The sequence below is a fragment of the Microcaecilia unicolor genome, chromosome 13, assembly GCF_901765095.1.
Source record: "Microcaecilia unicolor chromosome 13, aMicUni1.1, whole genome shotgun sequence".
NCBI lineage: Eukaryota > Metazoa > Chordata > Amphibia > Gymnophiona > Siphonopidae > Microcaecilia > Microcaecilia unicolor.
Genome location: NC_044043.1, coordinates 5,011,324 through 5,037,823, shown reverse-complemented (window position 1 = coordinate 5,037,823; position 26,500 = coordinate 5,011,324).

Below are 26,500 nucleotides of genomic sequence, written 5' to 3'. Positions count from 1 at the left end.
CATCTGTGGCCCACTTCACTGTTTTGCTATACGACTGGTTTGTGTTGCTATTTGCCTCTGTTCTGTGTCATTCAATAGGACCTGTTTGCCTATAAAGAAAGGGGTACACAACTTTTAATTTGATATTTTAAGGGGTATTTCCATCCGTGCCTGATTCATAAGGTTAAGCTGTGGTTTAATCATTGAGATCTAGCTACTTTACTTCAAGCGAATATGACGTCACAGATAGATTACTGCAATGCCTTCTTTTTAGATCTCCCACATAAAAAAAAATCTTAGGCTCATGCAATTGATTCAAAATGCTGCAGTTCAACGTTTGGTAGATTGTAGCCCCCAGAACTCCATGAAACCATGTCTGTACCACTACATTGGGTCTCTATATAAAGTCTGATTAACTTATATATTCTTTGTTCATCAAAGCATTAGTTCTGGGGAGAACTACATCGGAAATCAGTTGGGGTTGCAGGTCTCTCAGCATGTCTTGCAGTCCAGGGATGAAAGAGGTGAGATCAACTGCCAGCTGAAAGAAAGGGTTATTTTTCCCTCTCAACCGCTGTGGAATGCGCTTCCAGTTCAGTTGCAACTAGTGGAGGAGTGGCCTAGTGCTTAGAGTACAGGTCTTGCAATCCAGAAGTGGCCAGTTCAAATCCCACTGCTTCTCCTTGTGATCTTAACCCTCCATTGCCTCAGGTACAAACTTAGATTGTGAGCCCTCCTGGGACAGAGAACTATCCAGTGTACCTGAATGTAACTCACCTTGAGCTACTACTGAAAAAGCTGTGAGCAAAATCTAAATAATTAAATAAAGATTCCATTCAGAATCTCACAGAATACCAACATTCCATGTGGAACCCCCAAAGAGCAGCAAGATTCTGGAATCCTAAAGAGTGACAAGATTCCATGTAGAACCCCAAAGAATATCAAGATTCTGGAATCCTAAAGAGTGACAAGATTCCATGCAGAATCTCAAACAGTAGCAACTTTCCATGTAGAACCCTAAAGAATAACAAGTGGAGGAGTGGCTTAGTGATTAGAGCACCGGTCTTGCAATCCAGAGGTGGCGGGTTCAAATCCCACTGCTGCTCCTTGTGATCTTGGGCAAGTCACTTAACCCTCCATTGCCTCAGGTACAAACTTAGATTGTGAGCCCTCCTGGGACAGAGAAATAGCCAGAGTACCTGAATGTAACTCACCTTGAGCTACTACTGAAAAAGCTGTGAGCAAAATCTAAATAAATAGTAGGGGAGTATTTTCAATTTCACAAGCTACTAAAGACCTGACTTTTAACAGTGCTTTTAATATTTGCTGCCTTGGTTGTTGCATGGGTTGGGGGGGGGGAGTGGAAAGAGGGGCTTATTTATATATCAAATGTGTTCTTTATCTCTGTTTACTGGGATGGAATATGAGTTAAGATTTTAGATCTTATGTTAATTTTTATATTTATATTTTCTGTTTAGAATCTAGAATTTGATGATGAAATACATAATTATTTTCTCATTCTCATTATATTTGAAATGTTTTATCTAGGTTCAAGTTGTACCAAGCCCTGAGTGCTTAGAGCAATTTGGCTTGCAACACAAAATATTTAATGAATAAATGTCCTGCAGTTTTTATAAGCAAATGTGTGTGCAAACCCAGTCTCCACCATCCTTGTATTTCATGAAAAACTATCTTGCCATAAAAGGTAGCATCCTGTGCTCCGAGGGTTAAACACACCTACTCTGTGAAACTGAGTAGATCTGACAGATCAGGAATGCTTAAACCAGAGCAAAACAGCAGCAGAAATATAGGGACTAGGGAGTCATTTGAGGCTGGCCTGAGAGCAGGACATGCTCTGCTCCTTGAGATTTACAATATCTAATTATGAATCTGAGGATCTCTTCCAGTGTTCAAATCCTATGTCTACTAAAACAAAAGGGAAAAAGTCATCTTGGGCCTCAAAAAGCACTAAACCGATCAGGCAGTAAACAATAAAAAAGTGTATCATCCTTCAAGATGGCACTGGGGCCTTGGCAATAATTCTAGGATCATCACCTCGCTTAAACACAACCTGTTCACTGCAAGCAGACTCCACAGCCAAAAACCACTATGATAATCCTGCTGACAGAGATCCCACTGGGTAACATGATTAGCAATAATAATTTGAATCACAAACAAGCAGATCTGGGTATGATGTTCACAGAGTTACACAGGAGGAAGGAGAGGGCGTAGCAGAGAATTTCCACAATGGAGGTTGAACTCCACATACTGAAAAAAAGAAACGGGTTCAAGCAGAATGTATATTCAGAAGTTCCTGATGAAGGTTAGTGATTTGGAAAATCAGTCCCCAAGGTACAATCTTAGAATGGTGGGGTCCCCGAGGCTTAGAAATTGGCACAATGGAGGAGGACTTCTCTCTGACCTAGCACTACCAAGCAACAGGGTGGTAGAAACAATGCACTAGGTACCTATGCAGAGGATGGGAGAAGGCAAATGTCCTTCTCTCAGAAACCCCCCCCCCCCCCAACAAAAACTCTTTTCTTCTTGCTCTAAAACTGTGCAATGCAATTTAAAAACCTGTTGATTCTGATATCTGTTTACATGAGCATTGCATTTCAAACTGCTACTTGATTTAACACTAGTGCTGATAGAAATTAGATATTTATCTGTAGGTTTCCATATTCCTTATAGTATTTCACAGCCAATACAGTCCACAGATCTGCAGGGGACAAAATAACAAGCAAATGGAACATGTACTACCTTTCAATACTAAAACCTCTGCTCCATTACACACCCTTTCAAAAACCTTCTGAACTTCACAAACTTCAAACCTGCTCGATAAATTTGTTGTTACATTTGTACCCCGCGCTTTCCCACTCATGGCAGGCTCAATGCGGCTTACATGGGGCAATGAAGGGTTAAGTGACTTGCCCAGAGTCACAAGGAGCTGCCTGTGTCTGAAGTGGGAATCGAACTCAGTTCCTCAGGACCAAAGTCCACCACCCTAACCACTAGGCCACTCCTCCACTGTTGCTACTATTTGAGATTCTACATGGAATGTTGCTATTCCACTAGTAACATTCCATGTAGAAGTCGGCCCTTGCAGATCACCTATTACATCTTCCAGACATTCCAAACCTCTTTCTTCCCATCACTGAAAGACTAGGTTTTCTATACCTGCTTTAAAGGTTGGGTTCCCTCTGATTGTTAGTAGTTCTGTTACCCCTCTCCCCATCTTCAATCTGCTCCCTAAGAATTGCCATGCTCTCCTCAGCGGTTTTAACAGTAAATTGTCCCTGTGTATCTCGGGAACCTGCGTCGATTTTAATTGTATTAGGGATTTCAGTCGCAGCGGTTCAAAATATTCCTGTTCTAGTTCTAATGGTGTGTAATACGTTGTTCCAAATATCCAATCCCTCACATGCCACATTAAGCAGGCCATATTGTATAACTTCAAGTCTGGTAATCCTAGCCCTCCCTGCTGCCAATTGCCCATCATGAACTGTTGTTTCATCTTAGCTTTCTTATTGGCCCAGCAAAATTTCATTACCAGCTTAGTGAATATTTTCAGGTCTTTCCACAATATACATATAGGTATGGTCTGCATGACATACAACCACCTAGGTAGGATCACCATACGAATTAGGTATTTTCAACCCATCAGCGGCAGTTGCAGCTGTCTCCAACTCTCCAATTGTTGTCGAGTCTGAGTCAACAGCATCTTAATGTTAAGTGAATATAGTTCTACCACTTCTGGCGTCAGCTCTATACCCAAGTATCGAAACGAATTGGTTGCTCTTCTCAATGGGAACGTTCCCGGCCAGGACGTTGTATTCTGTATATTACTAACCAATGCTTCTGATTTCTCCAGGTTTAGTTTAAACCCAGAATAGGTTCCAAACTCTTTAAACACCTCCAGTAGTGCTTGCAAGGACTCCTCTGGGTTTGTGAGCATAACTAACAAATCATCTGCGAAGGCAGCTAATTTGAATTCTTGTTTCCCAATCACCACTCCTCTTATGGCTGGCATCTCGATAATATCTCTAACCAATGGGTCTAAATATAATGCAAAAAGAAGTGGCGACAGGGGACACCCCTGCCTAGTTCCTCTTTTTATTTCAAAGTCCTCCAAACAATTGTCATTAACCATTATTCTAGCTTGAGGCGATGTATATAGTGTTCTAATTGCTTTGATGAACCACCCTGCAAATCCATATTCATTTAGCGTGGCAAACATGTAACTCCAGTCAACTCGATCAAATGCCTTCTCGGCATCAAAGCTGATCATCAATGTTGGCTTTGATTCCCTCTTTACATGTTCCAGCGCTGTGATGATTCTCCTTAAATTTTTAGCAACTGATCTTCCCTTAACAAATCCCACCTGTCCCTCCTGCACTAATTTTGGTAATACGCGACTCATACGCCCTGCCAATATCTTAGCAAATATCTTCATTTCACAGTTCAGCAGGGAAATGGGTCGATACGACTCCGGCAAGGTAAGATCTCTCTTGGGTTTGGGTATCAAAATAATTTGGGCCATGTTCAGTTGTCTGGGATGAAATCCTCTTTCTACCCACCCATTAAAAACCTCTACCAAAGCAGGTTGTATGTCTTCCCCTAATAGTTGGTAAAATTCTACTCTTAGACCATCCGGTCCCGGCGCTTTCCCTGGTGTGCTATTAGCTATTGCCCAGTGTACTTCTTCAATACTTATTGGTTCGTTTAAAGCTTTTTGATCCCTTTCCGAGAGGACTGGATGGGTTACCCCCTCTAAGTATAGTTTGCGCGGAAGACCTGATTCATTTTCTTCTGTATATAAGTTCTGATAGAAAGTTTTAAAAATATTTTGGATTTCCAAATCTGTATAACACATTTTGCCCGTCCCATCCTTTAAAGTTATAACCCTTCTCGATATCTGTTTACGAGCAATTAGTCTAGCCAACAACTTACCGCCCTTACTACCATGCTTATATAATTGGAATTTATAATAAGCTTGTGACTTCATCTCTCTCTCATGGATAAGGGTATTTAAAGCCACTTGAGCTGACACAAGTTCTTTCCTCATTTGAGCACTGGAAGACCTGTCATATTTCTTCCGCAATGTTACAATTTCTTTCTCTGCAATGTTACAATTTCTTTCTCTAGTCTCAGTATCTCTCTATCTCTTGCTTTTTTAAATTGGCTTACATAGCTAATGATCTCTCCTCTCAGGACCGCTTTTGCCGCCTCCCAGAATACTATTGAGTCGGAGGCTGTGTTCTCGTTAAAACGTTTATATTCCCTCCAACTATTCAACAAATGTTCCTGAAATCCCGCATTATGGATCAAATAGCTTGGGAATGTCCATTGCTTAAATTTACCTCCCGCTTCCCCAGGGTTCCAATTCGCCCAAACTTCCGCATGATCCGATATTCCATACGGTCCTATTTGGGTCTCCTGTACTTCTCCCATTAATGTGCGTGACATCAGCAGATAATCTATCCTTGATTGTGTGTTATGTGCTCTGGACATATGTGTGTAATCTCTATCTTGTGGATGTAGAACTCTCCAGATGTTCAATAGGTCCAGAAGGGAACATAAGTTCGGTAGCCCCTTTGACATCCAGTGAGTTGGTGTATGTGTAGCATTCGATTTGTCTATCTGCGGGTTCCATACAGTATTAAAGTCTCCTCCCAAAATTAATTGGGAAGAGTCCTCTGCTATTAAATGCCCTATTAGCTTTTCATAGAATTTGGTATCCATTTGATTTGGTGCATAAATGCTACCCAATAGTATCTGTCTCCTTGCCAATAGTACCTTGCAAAAAATGTATCTTCCCTCTGGATCTTTAATTACATTACAAATCTTGTCCACCACCCCCTTCCTTATTAAGATGACCACTCCGCCTTTTCTCCCTCTTGCTGGTGAACCAATGCATTCTCCTACCCACCATTTTTTGAGCTTATCATGTTCTGTCTCATTCAGATGCGTCTCTTGCAATAGAGCAACATCCGCTCTGATTCTCTGTAGATATTTTAGTATCTTAGAGCGCTTCACTGGTGATCCGATGCCTTCCACATTCCAGGTCACTATTTTAACCATCTTTCATGGGTTGTGTTGGCATCTGATCACCCACGAAAGTTCTTTATCCTCCGGGAGTAACCACCCCAGCCTATGGTTCCCCCCTCTTATCATGTAGTCCCCACATATTCTCCTATGCTCCATAGTACCATTTTTCTCTTCCTTATTCTTTGTCTTGCTTGAGTCTATTTGCTTCTCCATGAACCCTATCCCTCCCCAACTCGTCCCCCCCCTTATCCTCCCATCCCTCCCTTCTACTGCCCCTCCTCCAATTCCCCCTGTTATCCCTCTGTGCTTCGTCCCTATTTATGGGACTAGTCACGTTTACGCCCCTCTCTACATTCCATATAATTGAGTAAATATAACAAAGTTTGCTTCCCTCTTATTTAGGTGAGCCCTTATATTTAATTCTCCTCTCCATCCTCTCTCTCCTCATATTCAAGTGTACCTCTTCTCTTAGTCATTTGGTCTATCATTTCTAAATAACTTTACTCAGTATTCTCTACAATGAGGCAATGCCATCTCCTATAAATGGGAACCTTATATATTATATGTAGTAACTCCAACATTAACAAATAACGTTATGACTCCATTAGTTAGTCTAATGTCATTCCATAACCTGTATATATATCATTACCAACTCTTCCCTCCTCTCTGTCATAGAAGAGGAATAAGGTCCTGTATCTGCTAAGCGTTGTCCTCATAAGCGTTCAATTCCAGCTTGTCAGGTAGTCCAGCAGTAACTCGTCCAATGCGAACTCTATGAGATATCCAAAGCTCCGCTCTGGTTGGTTAGTGATATTGTCTGTAGGTGCCTGCTTTGGCTCCCGTCCTATCCAATCAGCAATTGTAATCCAAAGTCATGGAAGCAGCTGATCGAGATGTCTCATCATCCTGCTATTCTTATTATAGTCCGATAAGCTTCTTCTGCAGTGCATAGTTGTTGTCAAAGCCTCGGTCATGGGAACTTTGCTGAGTTGCAGCCTTTCATGATCTACCCCGATTCATGTCTTCAAGGGCGCTTGGCTCCAGCAATCAGCTTCCTGAAAGTTTCAACTCGCATTTCACCTGTCACTTAATTTTCAATTTTGTAATCCAATACACTCCAGTTGCCTGCATTATTCAACGGATCCAGCTTATGCGATCACTTTGAGTCATTCATGTCCTGTTTTTAGTTTGTCTCGTACTTATTGTTGGGCCTCTGGGACCGATTCACAAATTGTACCAAAAGGAAAAAGAAAAGAAGAGATAAAAGAAAAAAAAAATTAAAAAAATAAATGAAAGAATCTTAGTCTCTTTCATGAATGTCCGTTGACATGCGTCCCTGAGCCTCCATCGGGATCTAAAACTGGTCAGATATTCATTCGGTTCCAATGTTTGCCATGTCCCCAGAGTCTGGCTACTGGGGTTTCCAATTTTCCCAAACAGCCTTAATCAAGCCAAATTCAGGGTGTCGCAATGTACCATTGAGGTCATTTTATCCAAAGGTTTTCAACTTCCTTAACTCAAATAGTTTAACATTGTCAGTAATTTAAATCCAACGTATTCAACTGTATATGCTCCATGACCTTCCCAGTCACCGCACCAAGTGTTAGTCATTCGTCTCCTGTACTCAATATTTGTCTTACATATTGTTGAGCCTCAGGAACCGTTTCACAAATTTTAACAGAGGATTGGTAAAAGATCTTTAACTTTGCTGGATACAACAGCGCAAATTTGATCTTATGCTGCACTAGTTGTCAGCAGGTCGGTGAAAAAGCCTTCCTCTGTGCGGCAACTGCAATTGAGTAGTCCTGGAAACAGAGGATTTTTTGATTGTTGTAAGTCAACGCCGCTCCACCGCGTATAGCTTACATAATTGCAGTTTTATGGGCAAAGTTAAGTACCCGGCATATCACTATTCTGGGTCTACCCGCACTTTGTCGCATGGGGCCTACTCGGTGGGCTCTCTCAATAATTAGGGGCCCCATTTCTGATTGCAGCTTTAGTTCTTTCACTAGCCACTTCTCCAGGAAAGGGCGAAGCTCCCTTTCCCCTAGATCCTCAGGCAGCCCGACAAAACGCAAATTATTGCGTCTAGACCTGTTCTCCAGGTCTTCTATCTTCTCGGCTTGTGTTTCCACCGTTTTCAGCAGTTTACCATACCTCTGTTCCATGGCTGTAACTTGGTCTTCTAGGGCTCTCTCATTCTCCCTGTCTCCTCAGCTCGAAACCTTGGGGTCATCTTTGACTCTTCTCTCTCCTTCTCTGCTCATATCCAGCAGACCGCCAAGACCTGTCGTTTCTTTCTTTACAACATCCGTAAAATCCGCCCCTTTCTTTCCGAGCACTCTACCAAAACCCTCATCCACACCCTTGTCACCTCTCGTTTAGACTACTGCAATCTGCTTCTTGCTGGCCTCCCACTTAGTCACCTCTCCCCTCTCCAGTCAGTTCAAAACTCTGCTGCCCGTCTCATCTTCCGCCAGGGTCGCTTTACTCATACTACCCCTCTCCTCAAGACCCTTCACTGGCTCCCTATCCGTTTTCGCATCCTGTTCAAACTTCTTCTACTAACCTATAAATGTACTCACTCTGCTGCTCCCCAGTATCTCTCCACACTCGTCCTTCCCTACACCCCTTCCCGTGCACTCCGCTCCATGGATAAATCCTTCTTATCTGTTCCCTTCTCCACTACTGCCAACTCCAGACTTCGCGCCTTCTGTCTCGCTGCACCCTACGCCTGGAATAAACTTCCTGAGCCCCTACGTCTTGCCCCATCCTTGGCCACCTTTAAATCTAGACTGAAAACCCACCTCTTTGACATTGCTTTTGACTCGTAACCACTTGTAACCACTCGCCTCCACCTACCCCCTCCTCTCTTCCTTCCCGTTCACATTAATTGATTTGATTTGCTTACTTTATTTATTTTTTGTCTATTAGATTGTAAGCTCTTTGAGCAGGGACTGTCTTTCTTCTATGTTTGTACAGCGCTGCGTATGCCTTGTAGCGCTATAGAAATGCTAAATAGTAGTAGTAGTAGTAGTAGTAGGGCCCCCATTCGTTGCTGAAAGCCTGCCATATCCTGGGTAAGCTGCGTCATGTTGCTCTGCAAGCCTGCTAGTCTGGAGTCCAGTCCCTGCAATTTCTTGTCGAAAATAACTTCCAGGGCTGCTGTAACCTCTCCCACTATTTCGGTGGTCCATGCAGAGCTAACCGACAAATTCGATGGGCTCGCCGGCGCCGCCATCTTGTCTTCTCCAGCTTTTCCTCTGTCCTTATCTTTGCGAAGCGATTTTGCAGCCTCAACATTACTTTTCACCTTCCAGTGATGCATCCCTGACCCCATGAGCAGCAGAGAGATCACAGAGTGATAGATACAAGGACAGCTATCACTGAGCATCTTGGTTTGAACTTGTCTTTGATTTACTCCTCCATTGTGGCACCTCTACAGAATCTCCGATATCTCTTGCAACAGCACAAGGGCTCTAAAGACAAGTGTCCCATCCTATGCAATTTCATAGGAAATATTGTATGTCGCTAGAGGAGTTTTTTTGCTTAATTGCTTACCAGTAGTAACTTCTATAAATTGCAAGAATTACTCTCAACGATAAGCTTCTATCTTTAATGGAGGAAAAGACTTCAGAAGCTCTGCCTTTTCATTGCTTTACGTGTATAGAGAAAAGGCAGGTTGCTGTGTATCCCGTATAGATTACTCAATTGTAATTCTTGAATACACTATGAGCTCGTCATTAGTCAAAAGCCTTCGGTGAGGAGACTATTTCTGTCTCACACAGAGTCCTGCAGATAAAATCAGACGGGCTCCGGATAAGGTAGGTTCAATCATTAGTGTCTGCAATAGGCAAACCTTTAAACATCCTTCCAGATCCACTCTCAGAACATTGTATTTTTCTTGTTGTAGGAGATACCAGTAGCCGAGGGTTCAGCTCCTTAAGAAGCAGAAGCAAAGCAGGGGCTCTCTGTAGAGCGTTCCCATATATCTCAGATAAAATTCAGATAAGTGGTGATCCTACCTGAGAGAACATAATAACATACAGACACACTGTAGTGGTTAGGAGGCAGAAATAGTCTTCTCACCGGAGGTTTTTGACTAATGACGAGCTCAAAGTGTATTCAAGAATTACAATTGAGTAATCAATATGGGAAACACAGCAACCTGCCTTTTCTCTATACACATAGTGCAATGAGACGGCAGAGCTTCTGAAGTCTTTTCGATAATAAACTTACCAGTAGTAACTGTAATTACATTCAACATGGAGAGAGCCTATCAGTCTACTTATGTCTTTTTATTTCTACTGTGTTGGAGCTGTGTATCAAGGGCTTTTTATAGCCCTGAATATGCTTGATTATCCTCCCCGACTTTATTACCTCAACAACAGATTGGAGATGTGACATTCAATGAATATCTATATCTCATGGATTGTGCCAATTATATGCAACAAGCAATAGAAGTGATTTCTTATTACCGAAGATGTTTCAGAGGTGATCACAAACCTAGGTCCAGATCTCGCTCCTTTCATAACTTAAAAAAGATTGATCTATTATCAAAAATTGTTAATCCTCAAATTGCTGTTCTTTGCTCTTACATAAATGCTCATTCTATTTGTAACAAAACTCATCTTCTAAAAACTGACTAGAAGTCACGAAACCGGGTTATTTTTAACAGAAACCTGGCTCCATTCTAAGTTGGACCCAGTTATCAATGATATCTGCCCAGTTTGGGTATAAGATTGTCTCACTACCTAGAAAGGGTAAAATAAAAAAGGGGAAGGTGTTGCTTTGATGTTCTGAGATGTTTTTTATTTTAATACTTTATTTATTTTTTGAAAATTTACAAGATCTCACTTATAAATGGTTCTGAGATGTTTTTACTGCTACCATGTTGGATTCATACGCAGATTCAGACTTAGAAATTCTAGTTTGCCATCTCAAAGATGAAATACTAGGGTGTGAACTCACCTGTTTTATCTTTTATCGTCCTCCTGAAAACTGGACTAAAATCAAAGATGTGTTCTATAATTTTCTCTTCAAAAACTCATTGCATTCCCAACATAATCTTCTGCTAGGGGACATTAATATTCATCTAGACAATAAGGAAGACCCTGCAGACAAAAATCTGCTCTTCTTTCTATCTGCTCTGAATTATATCTTCCCATATTCTCAACCTACTCATGATAGAGGACACCAATTAGATTTATTGGCCTACTGTCAGGATAATACCTCACAATCTTCTCCAATCAGCATCTCTGAAGTATCAGGGTCTCCAGTCATTTGGTCTGATCACTTCCTGATTAATTTCACCCTCAACTGGGAACAAGTCAGTAAATGAGTTATAAAACCTAAGATCTCCTTCCGATCTAGGGGTAAGATAAATGTAGACTACTTTTCGGACCTTTTCCAACAAAACTTCATCTCTGTTGACCTTCCTCAATTCAACTATAGCTGACTTGAAATCTGTAAAACAACTTTAGACCAGATTGTTTCTGAATGTTTGAAAACCCTCATTATAAGAGAAAGTAACTCCTTGTTTGACTCTGAACTAAAACTATTAAAGCAGGCCTGTAGAAAATTGTAGAAAGCTTGGTTAAGAACCAAGGATCTAAACATAAAGAAGATCTGGAAACAACTCAATACAGCTATAAGGCTGCGTTAGATTCTATGAGGAAAGCAAGAAAATAGGATCTAATATCTCCAATATAAAACCTTTTTTTTTCAATTGGTCTGAAGAATAATGGAAACAAACAAATTTACCCAGCTGAACAACCCTCCCTCAGCTACTCAACTAGCCAATTTTTTCCATTCTAAAATATCTGATATTAGATCTTCTTATCAATGATGACTACTTTAAATCACCATCAGTCTATGATACAATTCCTGTGAACAAATTCTGGCTAGATTTTAAGCCCGTCAATTGGGACTTATTTTATTCCTTGTTTCACAAATACTCCAAGACTTACTGTATTCTGGATCCCTGGCCACCATATCTTTTTTCTGCTCCGCCAACTACTTTTCTGAACCTTTTATTTGACTGGATCCAGTCTTTAATCTGACTAGGCATTTTGATGAGAAATTAGGCAAAATATTCATACCTATTATTAAAGCCTCTAAACAACCTTCTACCTCACCATCCAACTACCACATCCATTCCACTGTCCACAACAATTATGGAAGGATTAATCTGTCACCAACTTAATGATTATTTAACAAAACATAACATTTTGCACTTCTCCCAGTCTGGATTCAGATCTAACTACAGCACAGACACAGTATTAATATCCTTGACAGATAAAATAAGATCCTTTCTATGCAAGAACCATAAAGTACTCTTGCTACAATTTGACTTATGATCAGCTTTCAGTTTGGTGGATCATAATCTACTAATTGGAGAGCTTAATAAGATCAAAATCGATGGCAATGTCTTGAAATGGGTTAAAGGATTTCTGACAAAAAGAACTTATAAAGTCCAACAAGGGAGAGAACTTGCATACAGTTGGAATAACCTTTGTGGTGTTCCACAAGGCTCACCTCTATCTCCAGTTCTATTTAACATTTATCTTCATAGCCTGGGCACTGCCCTTACCGATGCCATCTTCTCAATCTACAGCTATGCTGATGACATTTCAATCACTATACCTGTAACTTCCACCGTGACACAAGAACTACCCAAGGTGCAAGATTGCTTACATGTAATCAGCTGTTGGATGAGCAAATTCAAACTAAAACTCAACACTGATAAAACCAAATTTAGATTATTTGACAACAACCCAGTTCAAAACCCTGACTGCATCTCCATCAACCAAACTAAATATTCTCTTTGCTCTACAATTAAAATTTTGGGAGATCACTTGGATCAGACATTCTCATTAGACCATCATGTAAACACCCTAGTCAAGGGCTCTTTCCTGTTAATAAGGAGACTATGGAGAATTAGAGATTCTTTGAAATAGAGCAAATTAGATCATTAGTACAGGCCTTATTACTCTCTTAACTAGATTATTGCAACTTGATCTACTTGGGTTCACCGAAGCATGTAATCCAAAAACTGCAAACTATCTAGAACACCATGGTAAGGCTTATCTTCTCCTTGCAAAAATTTGATAGGATCTCTGCTTACTATCTGAAACTATACTGACTGCCCATAGAGGCTAGAATTCATTTTAAATTATGTTGTATGCTCTTCAAAATCTTATCAGGAGGCTGTCCAGACTACTTGGTCTCTCTTATTGAATTTTGTAAATTTAACAGGTCTGGAGAATCTGCAGGTCTTCCTACTTTTACTTAACTTCCTATTAAAGGTATAGAAAGATTCTCCATTGACGATAGACCACTTGCTGTGCAAACAATCAGGATCTGGAAGCAGGTATCTTTTGTTTTAACCAGTTCTCTTTCTAAGTGCTGCTCAGTGCATTTTTTCTGGCAAAAAAGGTGCCGGTACTCAAATGCTAGGCCACCCTTTAGGGGTGGGGTGATCGCTGAGGGATCCACCCCACAATAGCCAGGTCCCCTGCAACCAGTCACAGAATCTGTGACAAGGCAGAATTGGTGTGTAGAGCTTGAGCTCTCTCATTAACACTTGGGATCTATGGGTCAATTTTACTACACAATAGAAAAGGTGCCGGTACTCAGTACCTCCAAGTACCCCCTCAAAAAAAGCCCTGGTACTGTTTAGAAAAAAACTTGAAAATGTTACTCTTCAAGAGATTTCTAGACTCAGTAAATTTGTACAGCTAATATTCAAACAAAAGTTGATGAAAATTGTTGGTATATCGCATACTACTCTGTACTTTTACATACGACTCTGCATATCCTTGGATTAGTTAGTATATGTTAGTAATTGCATGCTACTCTGTACTTTTCCTTACCGCTTTGTGTATTTTGTATATGTTAGTATATGTTAATAAGTGTAGACTACTCTGTATGTTATATACTGCTATGCAAATTTTTGAAAAGTATGTTAACTTCTCAACGTCCTTCCTTGTTTTCTTTTTTCTTATTGTAAACCACTTAGAACCATCTGGTACAGAGCGGTATATAAGCCTGATGTAAAGTAAAGTAAAGCTTGAACCTCATAGTGGCACTTTTTTGAAGAAGGCAGCTGCCAGGCAGGAGCAAAGGGGAATTTATTCTGCCCCTATCGCCCCGGGACCTCTGGGGTGAGTCAAAGTTATGTGAGCAGGCTGACAGGTTAGAAGGGAACTGATGTATGTGGGGTGGAGGGGTGATGCTGAAGCAAATGTTAGCTCAGACCACCACAAACTCTTGAGCCTACCCTGAGGCCATATCATAAGAATGGAGGACACTATCCAGCTTATAATCGAACGAGAAAAACGCCCAAGTTCCGACCTAAATCGGGAGATGGGCGTTTATCTCATAAAAACGAATAACGCGGTATAATCAAAAGCCGAATTTGGGACGCTTTCAACTGCACTCCGTCGCGGATGCGGACAAAGTGGACGGGGGCGTGTCGAAGGCGTGTCAAAGGCGGAACTGGGGCGTGGTTATCACCCAAACAGAGATGGGCGCCCTTCGCCGATAATGGATGCGTTTGTAGCTAGAATTTAGGGCACTTTTCCTGGACCCTGTTTTTTCACGAATAAGGCCCCAAAAAGTGCCCTAAATGACCAGATGACCACTGGAGGGAATCGGGGATGACCTCCCCTGACTCCCCCAGTGGTCACTAACCCCCTCCCACCACAAAAAAATGATGTTTCACAACTTTTTATTTTCACCCTCAAATGTCATACCCTCCTCCCAGGCAGCAGTATGCAGGTCCCTGGAGCAGTTGTTAGGGGGTGCAGTGGACGTCAGGCAGGTGGACCCAGGCCCATCCCCCCTACCTGTTACAATTGTGCTGCTTAATGCTTATTAGTCGTCCAACCCCCCCAAACCCACTGTACCCACATGTAGGTGCCCCTCTTCACCCCTTAGGGCTATAGTAATGGTGTAGACTTGTGGGCAGTGGGTTTTGAGGGGGATTTGGGGGGCTCAACACACAATGGAAGGGTGCTATGCACCTGGGAGCTCTTTTACCTGTTTTTTTGTTTTTGTAAAAGTGCCCCCTAGGGTGCCCGGTTGGTGTCCTGGCATGTGAGGGGGACCAGTGCACTACGAATCCTGGCCCCTCCCACGAACAAATGCCTTGGATTTATTCGTTTTTGAGCTGGGCACTTTCCTTTTCCATTATCGCTGAAAAGCAAAAACGCCCAGCTCACACATTGGCGAATAAAACATGGGCGTCTATTTTTTATCGATAATACGGTTCGGTCCGCCCCTTCACGGACCCGTTTTCGGAGATTAACGCCCATGGAGATAGGCGTTTCTGTTCCATTATGCCCCTCTATGAGGCATATTTTCAAAGCACTTTGGGAGGCTAAGTTCCATAGGTTTCTATGGAACTTTGGGAGGCTAAGTGCTTTGAAAATGAGCCTCCATAATTCACAAATTTGCATTCCATGATCCACTGAAATATAGGCACAAATCACAGGGAAGACCACACCTTAGACTCAAAGGCACCCTGAAACATAACCTAAAAACTTTCAAGGAAGACCTCAATAGTTGGGAGGACATGGAGTTGGACAGGGAGGGTCAGATGGAGACAACTATGCACTTGGCCACCCAAAGCCTGAAAACCAAGTTCATCAACTGCAATTTTCATGCATGTCATCTGTAGTGTCACGAACCTGGAATATCAAACATGGAGCCAGATGTACACACCTATGACGCGCTTAATACCTCTCTTCTGAATATCTCCAGTTTGGGCACATCTACAGCTTGGTAAGTTATAGCAACCAAAGATAGACCTGCTATTTATGTAGGTCTATCTGGATGCTAAACTTAGCTAGTCAGCCAATGAATATTGCGTTAACCAGCTATATCGCTAAGTGGTAATATTCAGCCAAGATAACCAGCTATCTCATGCTGAATATCATCATTTAGCCAGCTTAAGGCTATTTAACCGGCCAGGAGCCGTTCCTGGCTAGTTAAATAGTTTTAAATTTCAGCTGGATAGTCTTCAGTCCAGATCCACCTTATCTCAGAAATTGCAGACAAATGGTTATCTAATGTAACTTTAAAAACTTCCAGTGAGAAAGATTCTACCACTTCTCCTGATAGGTTGTTTCAGGGTTTAACTTCCCTTACAGTCAGCAAAATTTTCCTAATGTCTAATCTCAATCTCCCCAGCTTCACTTTGTTTCTAATCCTATCCTCAGTGTAACCTCTCTTCATGTATTTATTTATTTTAATTACTAGGATTTATTTACCACCTTTTTGAAGAAATTTACCCAAGGCAATGTACAGCAAGAGTAAGCCAGATATCTAAGCTAAAAGCCCACCTTTTTGATGCTGCTTTTAACTTCTAACCCTTATTCACTTGTTCAGAACCCTTATTTTATCATCCTCACTTTAATATTCCCTTATCTCTTGTTTGTCTGTCCTAATTAGATTGTAAGCTCTTCATGTTCAAATGTACAGCGCTGCGTATGCTAGTTAGGATTCTGTAACTTACACAGGGTAGTGCCTTTGGAGCAATGTGGAAGTGGGGCATGTACAAGGGCAGAGCTTAGGTGAGCAGAGGATGGGTCTCCCAGATACACACGTACGTAACTTACAGAATGCTGCAAGACAGGTATTCTCAATCTGTTGAAAATGTGTTGGTGTCTACATACTCATAAGTACATAAGTATTGCCATACTGGGAAAGACCAAAGGTCCATCAAGCCCAGCATCCTGTTTCCAACAGTGGCCAATCCAGGTCGCAAATACCTGGCAAGATCCCAAAAAAGCACAAAACATTTTATACTGCTTATCCCAGAAATAGTGGATTTCACCCAAGTCCATTTAATAATGCTCTATGGACTTTTTCTTTAGGAAGCCGTCCAAACCTTTTTAAAACTCCGTTAAGCTAACCGTCTTTACCACATTCTCTGGCAACAAATTCCAGAGTTTAATTACACATTGAGTGAAGAAAGATTTTCTCTGATTCATTTTAAATTTACTACATTGCAGCTTCATCGCATGCCCCCTAGTCCTAGTATTTTTGGAAAGCGTAAACAGACGCTTCACATCTACCCGTTCAACTCCACTCATTATTTTATAGACCTCTATCATATCTCCTTTCAGCTGCCTTTTCTCCAATTTGAAGAGCCCTAGCCTCTTTAGCCCTTCCTCATAGGGAAATTGTCCCATCCCCTTTATCATTTTCATCGCCCTTCTCTGCACCTTTTCTAATTCCACTATATCTTTTTTGAGATGCTGCGACCAGAATTGAACACAATATTCGAGGTGCGGTCACACCATGGAGCAATACAAAGGCATTAAAACGTCCTTATTTTTGTTTTCCATTCCTTTCCTAATAATACCTAACATTCTATTTGCTTTCTTAGCCGCCAGCAGCACAGTGAGAAGATGGTTTCAACGTATCATCAACAACGACATCTAGATCCCTTTCTTGGTCTGTGACTCCTAACGTGGAACCTTGCATGATGTAAATGTAATAATTCGGGTTCCTCTTTCCCAAATGCATCGCACCTTATGCCTGTATTCTACAATGGCACAAAACTGCTTACATGTCCTTATAGAATACCAATCAGCACCATGGGTTTTACCACTTCTTTCACAGATTCCCATTGGGCATTCTTTAGAAAATTGCATTCTTAGACCATGAGCTCTTTTCGGCAGGAATTTATTTTTACTTGCATTTGAATAATGCTGTAAGCCATCATAAGCATTATCCCCCGGATTCTATATAGTATGACTTAAGTTTCGAGTGCAAATCTGCTCAGGTGCTGGATTTGCACATGCAACAAATGAAGGAGAGCTCTGGAATGAGGGGCATACGACAAAGTTGAGAGGGAATAGGCTTAGGAGTAACCTAAGGAAGGATTATTTCACAGAAAGGGTGGTGGAGGTGTGGAATGGCCTCCCAGTGGAGGTGGTGGAGTCGAGGACGGTTCCATACTTAAAAAGGCATGGGATAAGCATGTGGGATCTCTTAGGAACAGGAAGAATTAGGGGTTACAGACAGGGGTGTGCTGGTAAATTGTTAACAGGGGGCTCTCTCTCGCCAGCAAAGTAAAAGAGAATTCAGGAGGGGCCCAAGCCCAAATTTTGGGATTCATTTGTTAAAGTAGCCATGGAGAACCGGCTCTCAAAATTCTTAAAAACTTAACGGCTCTCGAGAGCCTGTGAGAGCCTGCTCCAGCACACCACTGGTTACAGAGGATGGGCAGACTGGATGGGTCATATGGCCTTTATCTGTCATCATGTTTCTATGTTTCTAATTAGTTAACAAGGCAATCAGCGCCGATAATTGCCAATTAACAACCAATTATTCACACTAATTGGCATTAATTAGAATTTACATGCAGAACTGTCTAAGCATATTCTGTAATGTGATGCACGTAAATTCTAAGTTGCATAATTGAAAAGGGGACGTGGCCATAGGCGTGGAATGGGCAAGTCATGGGCATTTCTAAAATCAGTGCACGTTATAGAATACACCCGATCCACACCTAATTTAGGCATCAGGATTTACACTGCACACAACTAAATTTAATCGTGTGGATGGACACTCGATATATTCTATAAACCGCACAGAAACTTAGACATATTCTATACAGTATGTCTAAATATAGGTGTACTTTATGGAGTACACCGATTTGTTTAGGTGTGATAAATAGAATCTAGCCCTATATGGATAGGTGGACTAAAAAGGCAAATTTATCATTTTTAAAAGTCTTTTTCTAAAGCGGTAAACTTTGCCCTCCTGCTTGCAGGAGTTTAAATCCAAGGCAAGGAAGATAAACTGAATATCTCTCTACACAAGATAATACAGCGATCACGTATTTATACTTAGTGCTTCAGTGTTTTGTCTATACTATGTCTTGTTCTCTGTGTTTTAAGGACTCAACAGCGACTGACTCAAACTGTTCCAAGGCCACTGCAGTCTCTCGCTGGCTGAAGGCTGCCTAATCTGTCTTTGTGTTCTTTAAAAAAAAAAAAAACACCCTTCATTATTCAGTTGCCAAATCCTACCGCTCAGTATTCAGGAAGGTAAGTGGGTGTGAGGCCTGGAACATCTGTGCAGAACAGGTGGAAAGTGGAAAGAGACCAGTAATAGCTCTGTGTGTGGTGCCCCTTTAAGGTGGCACCAGCCCATTGTCTAGTATTGATGGATTTCGATATGTTTTCCTATCATATAATATTAATCATCGTGTAAATTATTTCCAGCTTACTGCTCTATGATGGCAATGCTGATTTCTAGTGAATAACATGGCCTTTCTATGCAAACCTCTTCCCCCTCTCCCCCCAGTTAGGCACCAGTCCAGATATAAATAAAGCTAAGGGCTGCTCAGGGTGTTTTATCCAGGTTTTATATCCAACAGATGCCAGTATTAATTGCAAGATAAAGGCCTTCGCATTGTAATGTCTTCAGCATAAGGACAGAGCTGTGCATGAGAGAAATTTTCTTTTTTTTTTTTTAAATGATATTTTCCCAATAAACTAAGAAAACAAATCTTGTACAGAAATTGCATTGAATGAAGAAACTGATTAGGTCTAATATACATCTATAGCAAAAAAAAGGGGTGTGGTAGCCGTGTTAGTCCACTCTTAAAGGTTATCAATAGAAATCAAACAAAATAAAACATGGAAAAGAAAATAAGATGATACCTTTTTTATTGGACATAACTTAATACATTTCTTGATTAGCTTTCGAAGGTTGGGCAACTTGCTGTTTGGAGCAGTTGGATCTTTCTGCTACGTTTGATGTTGAGCAGAACCTTTTGCTGTTTAAATTTTATTGGAAGTGGGACTGTTTTACACTGGTTCTCTGCTTTTCTAAGGTAATAAATAAAAATAAATTGGATGGGCAGGAGTGGAACTTTTCAGGGGCTTCAATGACAACTTCAGAAGTTTTAGAACAAGGACAGTGTCGGACAGATTTCCACCGTCTATGTCCTAAAAATGGCAAGGGAAAGGGAAATGGGACTTGATATACTGCCTTTCTGTGGTATTTTGCAACTACATTCAAAGTGGTTTACATGTATTCAGATACTTATTTTGTACCAGGGGCAATGGAGGGTTAAGTGACTTGCTCAGAGTCACAAGGAGCTGCAGTGGGAATTGAACTCAGTTCCTCAAGATCAAAGTCCACTGCACTAACCACTAGGCTACTCCTCCATTAGCAACATTCCCTGTAGAAGCCTGCCCTTGCAGATCAGCAATGCGGCCGCACAGGCCTGACGCACGTGCAGGACATCAGACTCACAGAAACAGAAGCCTGCGCGGTCGCTTATAATTTCAAACATGCCGGCTTTGCAGCATGCGGATATACACAGGGGAAGTATTGAGTAATTAGTTGTAAATTGTAAATCATTGTGTCATTTGGAGGGGCTGGTTATAGGTACTGCTTGTATTTGTGCAGAGATGTGTTCAGCTAGTAAAGGGTCACAAAAAAAGACATCATGTTATGAGACTCAGGTGCTTAACAATCAGACTTACTATTTATAAGTACAATTAAAAAAAAAACATTAATTAGGTTGCGACCTGGAAGAATTTAACATCTTTTTTTCCTCTGCCTACATCAGAAGAAAAAGATGGCATGTGGGAACTTGCTTCTTTTGTTTTGTGGATTGCAGTGGTATATTATAATTCAAACTTGATATGGCACCTGCTAGTTAACTCTAGTTTAGTATCTAAATAAACAAGTCTAACTCTCAGTTTTTTGTTACGGAGGAAAAAGACTTCAGATGCTCAACGGTCTTTGCTCCTTTGAACAATGAACCATTGAAGGCTTATATCCACTACTTGCTGGGAAATGCTCCCTTGTGGACAGTGCTTGAGCTCCTCATTAGTCTTTAAAAAACCTCCAAATATGTAATAATAGCATTTGCTATATCTATTGGGGATGGGACGACTTTCCTATGAAGAGAGGCTGAGAAGGCTAGGGCTTTTCAGCTTGGAGAAGAGACGGCTGAGGGGAGATATGATAGAAGTGTATAAAATAATGAGTGGAATGGATCGGGTGGATGTGAAGCGACTGTTCACGCTATCCAAAAATACTAGGACTAGAGGGCATGAGTTGAAGCTACAGTGTGGTAAATTTAAAACGAATCGGAGAAAATTTTTCTTCACCCAACGTGTAATTAGACTCTGGAATTCATTGCCGGAGAACGTGGTACGGGCGGTTAGCTTGACGGAGTTTAAAAAGGGGTTAGATAGATTCCTAAAGGACAAGTCCATAGACCGCTATTAAATGGACTGGAAAAATTCCTCATTTTTAGGTATAATCTTGTCTGGAATGTTTTTACGTTTAGGGAGCGTGCCAGGTGCCCTTGACCTGGATTGGCCACTGTCGGTGACAGGATGCTGGGCTAGATGGACCTTTGGTCTTTCCCAGTATGGCACTACTTATGTACTTATTCCGATGACCTATATACATTTACAGCTATAGTATCAACGGTACTTATCTGGGCTTTTAAAGACCACTGCGGCTGGGCACACTCCACAGAAAATTTCCGTTTCGCTACAGGCTTCTTAAGGAGCGAATTCCATACCCATGGTAGAGCCCTGAGCCACAAATAGGTTTATTGAAAAAATGACCAACAGCCAAGTTTCAGCACTCACTGCTTAATCAGGGGTCAAAGAAACAATTCTTCATTAGCATATCCCTGCTGGAATCGCCGTCCTCTGCGGGCTTCTCCAGAGTCGACCCTTCGTCCGTGGAGGAGGACTCTGGCTCTGACGGTTGGGGATGTAGAGGACGACCGTTTGGTCTGCCATTTTGAATCCTGTGCCGCTGACTCCATTGTAGAGGATGTCTGCCTCCGACTTCGTCCTGCCTTTGCATGCAGCTGCTGTTACTCCAGAGCTTCATTCGCCGTGCTGGCCCTGTTCACATCAGACTGGATTTCTATACTTCTCCTTGGTCTACCTGGGCCTGCTGCCCATCTTTGTCTCCCTTACCTCTCCCTTCTTATCCTGTTCTTCTGCTCTAAATTTTGAAATGTAACTGTAACTACCTATTTTATTGTTCATTGTAAGCCGCTTTGGGGCTGCAAAATGTGGCAAAAGGCGGGGTATAAATGAAATAAATAAATATGAAAAACACAGGCTGCTTCCTGTTTGAGTGTGCAGCCTTGAATCTATCTAATGTTCAAACAGGAGGCTGTAATAAGTCCTTTGGAAATAAAAATCAATAAAGGTACCTTAAAAGGAATGTAGCAAAAGAACCTGCAAATCGGAGTGAGAAATCATCTCGGCAACAAGCTGGACTGTTGGTTTTCCTTTCCCTGCACTATCTCTGCTTTGTGTCGGCTACTTGTGTATCTATGCAATGGCGTAAAACCAGGACTGGACCGATCTATTTGTAACCTTGCCCCTGAACTAGTTAGTACCTCTGCAGACACCTCCTGCCCCTGCTGGCCTGAGGAGTAAAAACTGGGTCTGGATCTTGAATCTGGGTCTCCCACACGGTAGCACTTCTAAAGCCATGGGGCCCGATTCATCACCGTTTTATGGTGAAAAGATACGTAAAATGAAAACAGTGTACAAAGGGAGATTGGCTCTTGAGCCCTGGAGATATTTCACTATCTGTGGCTTTTATATAAATATAATTGTTATGTTGTGTTTGCCTTTATAAAAGCATACAGAAAATAAATACGAGATGGAACGTAGCCAGGGACTTGCTGATTGATGTTCATTACGACTACCTTATTCAGCCTCCTCATAAATACAAGCAAAGCAGTGATGTGCAGGTTGCACGTCAATGTGTCAGCTGATAAGAGTACATCCTGGGGTCCAATCGGAATGACACGTATTATTTCCTCTCTGTGTTTCACTGCTATTTCCTAGGGGCAATTCTACGTATTATTAGCAGTTCACCTCACAGTACTGTTCACCTCACAGCTCTTTCAGACTTCCCAAACATGCACATTGAATATGCCAGAAATATGTTTGCATATCTGCTGGGTCTCCGGTGTATGCAAATATCCTCTCCATATTCATTTTGGAAAGTGGGATGAATAGAATTATTATTATTATTTGTTGCATTTGTATCCCACATTTTCCCACCTTTTTGCAGGCTCAATGTGGCTTACTTACCGTTAACGGCGTTAGCTGATTCCGGTCTGAACAAATACATGGTTTGGATTAATTCAAAGCAATATTGTGGTAGAATGAGGTACATATACGGTAGGTACAGTTGGGGGGAACTTAGGGAAAGGGGAGAAAGAGTCAGGTAATGTCCATTACGATCTTTGGTTACATTGTGTCGCAGGTGTCCAGGTATTTTATGTTGGGTCGGTGGGGTATGCTCTTTTGAACACTTCTGTTTTTAGTGCTTTCCGGAAATGTAGGTGGTCGAGCGTAGTTTTTACTGCTTTTGGCAGTGCACTCCACAGTTGTGCGCGTAAGTATGAAAAACTGGTTGCATAGGTGGATTTGTATTTGAGTCCTTTGTTGCTTGGGTAGTGGAGATTTAGGTATGATCGTGCAGATTTTGTGGTATTTCTGGTTGGCAAGTCTATGAGGTCTGCATGTATCCTGGTGCCTCGCCATAAATAATTTTGTGAACAGTCATGCAGATTTTGAAAGTGATAAGTTCTTTGATTGGTAGCCAATGCAGTTTTTCTCGGAGTGGTTTGGCGCTGTCAAAACACGTTTTTCCAAATATAAGCCTGGCTGCTGTGTTTTGGGCAGTCTGGCGTTATTTTTTATGATTTGATCCTTGCATCCCACATAGATTCCATTACAGTAGTCTGCATGGCTTAGTACCATTGATTGTATCAGATTATGAAATATTTCCCTTGGGAAGAATGGTTTCACGTGTTTGAGTTTCTACATTGAGAAAAACATTTTCTTTATGGTGGATTTTGCTTGGGTCTCTAGTGATAGGTCGATTGTTACTCCGAGAATTTTCAGGCTGTCTGAGATTGGGAGGGTGTATCCTGGGGTGTTGATGTTTGTGGATTTGTATGTATTGTATTGCGATGAGATGATGACACAGTGTGTTTTTTCTGTATTGAGTTTTAGTTGGAATGCATTTGCCCATTAGTTCATGATGTTTAAGCTGAGCTTGACTTCACTGGTAATTTCTGCCAGGTCATGTTTGTAGGGGATGTATAATGTTACGTCGTCAGCGTAGATAAATGGGTTAAGGCCTTGGGTGGATAAGGTCTTGGCAAGTGGAGTCATCATGAGATTGAAAAGGATCAGTGATATTTGTGATCCTTGCGGTACTCCGCAGCCTGGTTTCCACGGTGACGATATGTTTGTTTTTTATTTCACTGATTTAGAGCAATGTTTCCCAAGTCAGTCCTGGAGTACCCCCCTGACAGTCAGGCATTCAGGATATCCACAATGAATATGCAGGAAAGAGATTTGCATACAATGGAGGCAGTGTATGCAAATCAATCTCATGCATATTCATCATGGATATCCTGAAAACCAAGCTGGTTAGGGGTTACTCCAAAACTGGCTTGAGAAACACTGATATAGAATATCTAGTATCTCTCCTCTGAATTCTGTATAGGTTGGCCAAATTTGGGCAGGGATCCCAGATCTGCGTGTTATCTAATTAGTCAGTCAGGTGCTAACTATCAGTTATTGGAGTTAACAAGCCCTTAATTGGCAGTAATTAGGTCTATTCTATAACATGCGCTCCTAAATTTCACAGTAAAGTAACAAAAGAGATGGTAGAGAAGTACACAATTCAGGACAATCAAATCAAAAAGCACACAAGGGCCTCCAAAGCTGGAACAATCTTTAGTGTGATAAAACCCGACACGGGCCATGTTTCGGCACAAACGTGCGCCTGCCTCAGGGGTCACACCAATGTCCTTTAAAGTAAAAAAGGGACTCAAGTTTTCTTTTAAAAGACTTTACAAAGCAGATTGTACCGAACGTTTATGAAGGTAACGGCTGATTGCAATGAACCGCCAAAAATGATTCTCCTAAATTTCATAGCGTGCAACTCAAAAAAGGGCTGTGACCATGTGAAGGGGCATGAGCAGGTCAGGGCCATTCCCAGAAATTGGGCTCCATGTTATAGAATACCCTCATTGACGTGCCTAAATGTCGTCAGTTGGACGTAAGCATTAAGAACAGCTTTTGGTAGACGTAAGCGCTTGTGTCCAAAGTTAAGGATGGTATGTGTGCTAAGCTGGCATTCTGTAAAGCAGTGGTTCCAACACCTGGTCCTGGAGGCACCCCAGCCACTCAGGTTTTCAGGATATCTACAATGAATATGTATGAGATTCATTTGCATACACTGCTCCCACTATATGCAAATCTCTCTCATGAATATTCATCGTGACTGGGGTGCCTCCAGGCCCAGGTGTGGGAACCACTGCTGTGAAAGATGTTCCATGCAGAATGCCTTTTACAAAATACTATCTTAGCTTGGATGATACTGAATCTGGCTGTGTGTAAAGCAGGTAAGAAGCAGAAATTCCTGAGAGGACTACACAGAATTCTTCTGTCTTCTGCCTGCGTTTGTCCTTGAACTCTGGAAACACATAGCTAGAGAGCAAGTTTTGCCACCCCTGACTACGTGAAATAAATCTGGAAAAGTCGGCTGAAATGAGGTGGTGCAATGAAGGATGTCCAGCACATCTGACCCCACGCTTATTAGCCAACAGAGCTTAAAATGATCTGTATGAGGACATCTTCCTCAATTTCCTCAGGTAACTCAGCTTAAATTATGGAGCTCCTGGCAGTTAAGAATCCCAAAGAGTTATGGAGGAATAATTCTGCAATGCCTTTAAAGCAGAACCTGAACTACACTGTGTGCTAAGCCTCCTGCACTTTATTACATTGGTCCCTTTGTGTTGTATAAATTTAGTTTATGCAGTGTAAGGAAGTATATATATGACAGGCTGGAATTATCTAGCTCATCTGGTCTCAGATGGACTTTATTTATTTATGTATTTATTTAAAAGATTTATGTTTTGCCCATTCACTGTTCTAGGAGAATCACAAGCATGCAAAATAATAGTTAAAACATAAATAAATACAACAAGACTAACGGCTAAGACGTCTTGCCCCATCCTTGGCCACCTTTAAATCTAGACTGAAAGCCCACCTCTTTAACATTGCTTTTGACTCGTAACCACTCGCCTCCACCTACCCTCCTCTCTTCCTTCCCGTTCACATTAATTGATTTGATTTGCTTACTTTATTTATTTTTTGTCTATTAGATTGTAAGCTCTTTGAGCAGGGACTGTCTTTCTTCTATGTTTGTGCAGCGCTGCATACGCCTTGTAGCGCTATAGAAATGCTAAATAGTAGTAGTAGTAGCAACATTCCATGTAGAATCTCAGAATCTCAATAGTAGCAACATTCCATCTAGAATCTCCAATAGTAGTAGACTTTGCGCCTTCTGTCTCGCTGCACCCTACGCCTGGAATAAACTTCCTGAGCCCCTACGTCTTGCCCCATCCTTGGCCACCTTTAAATCTAGA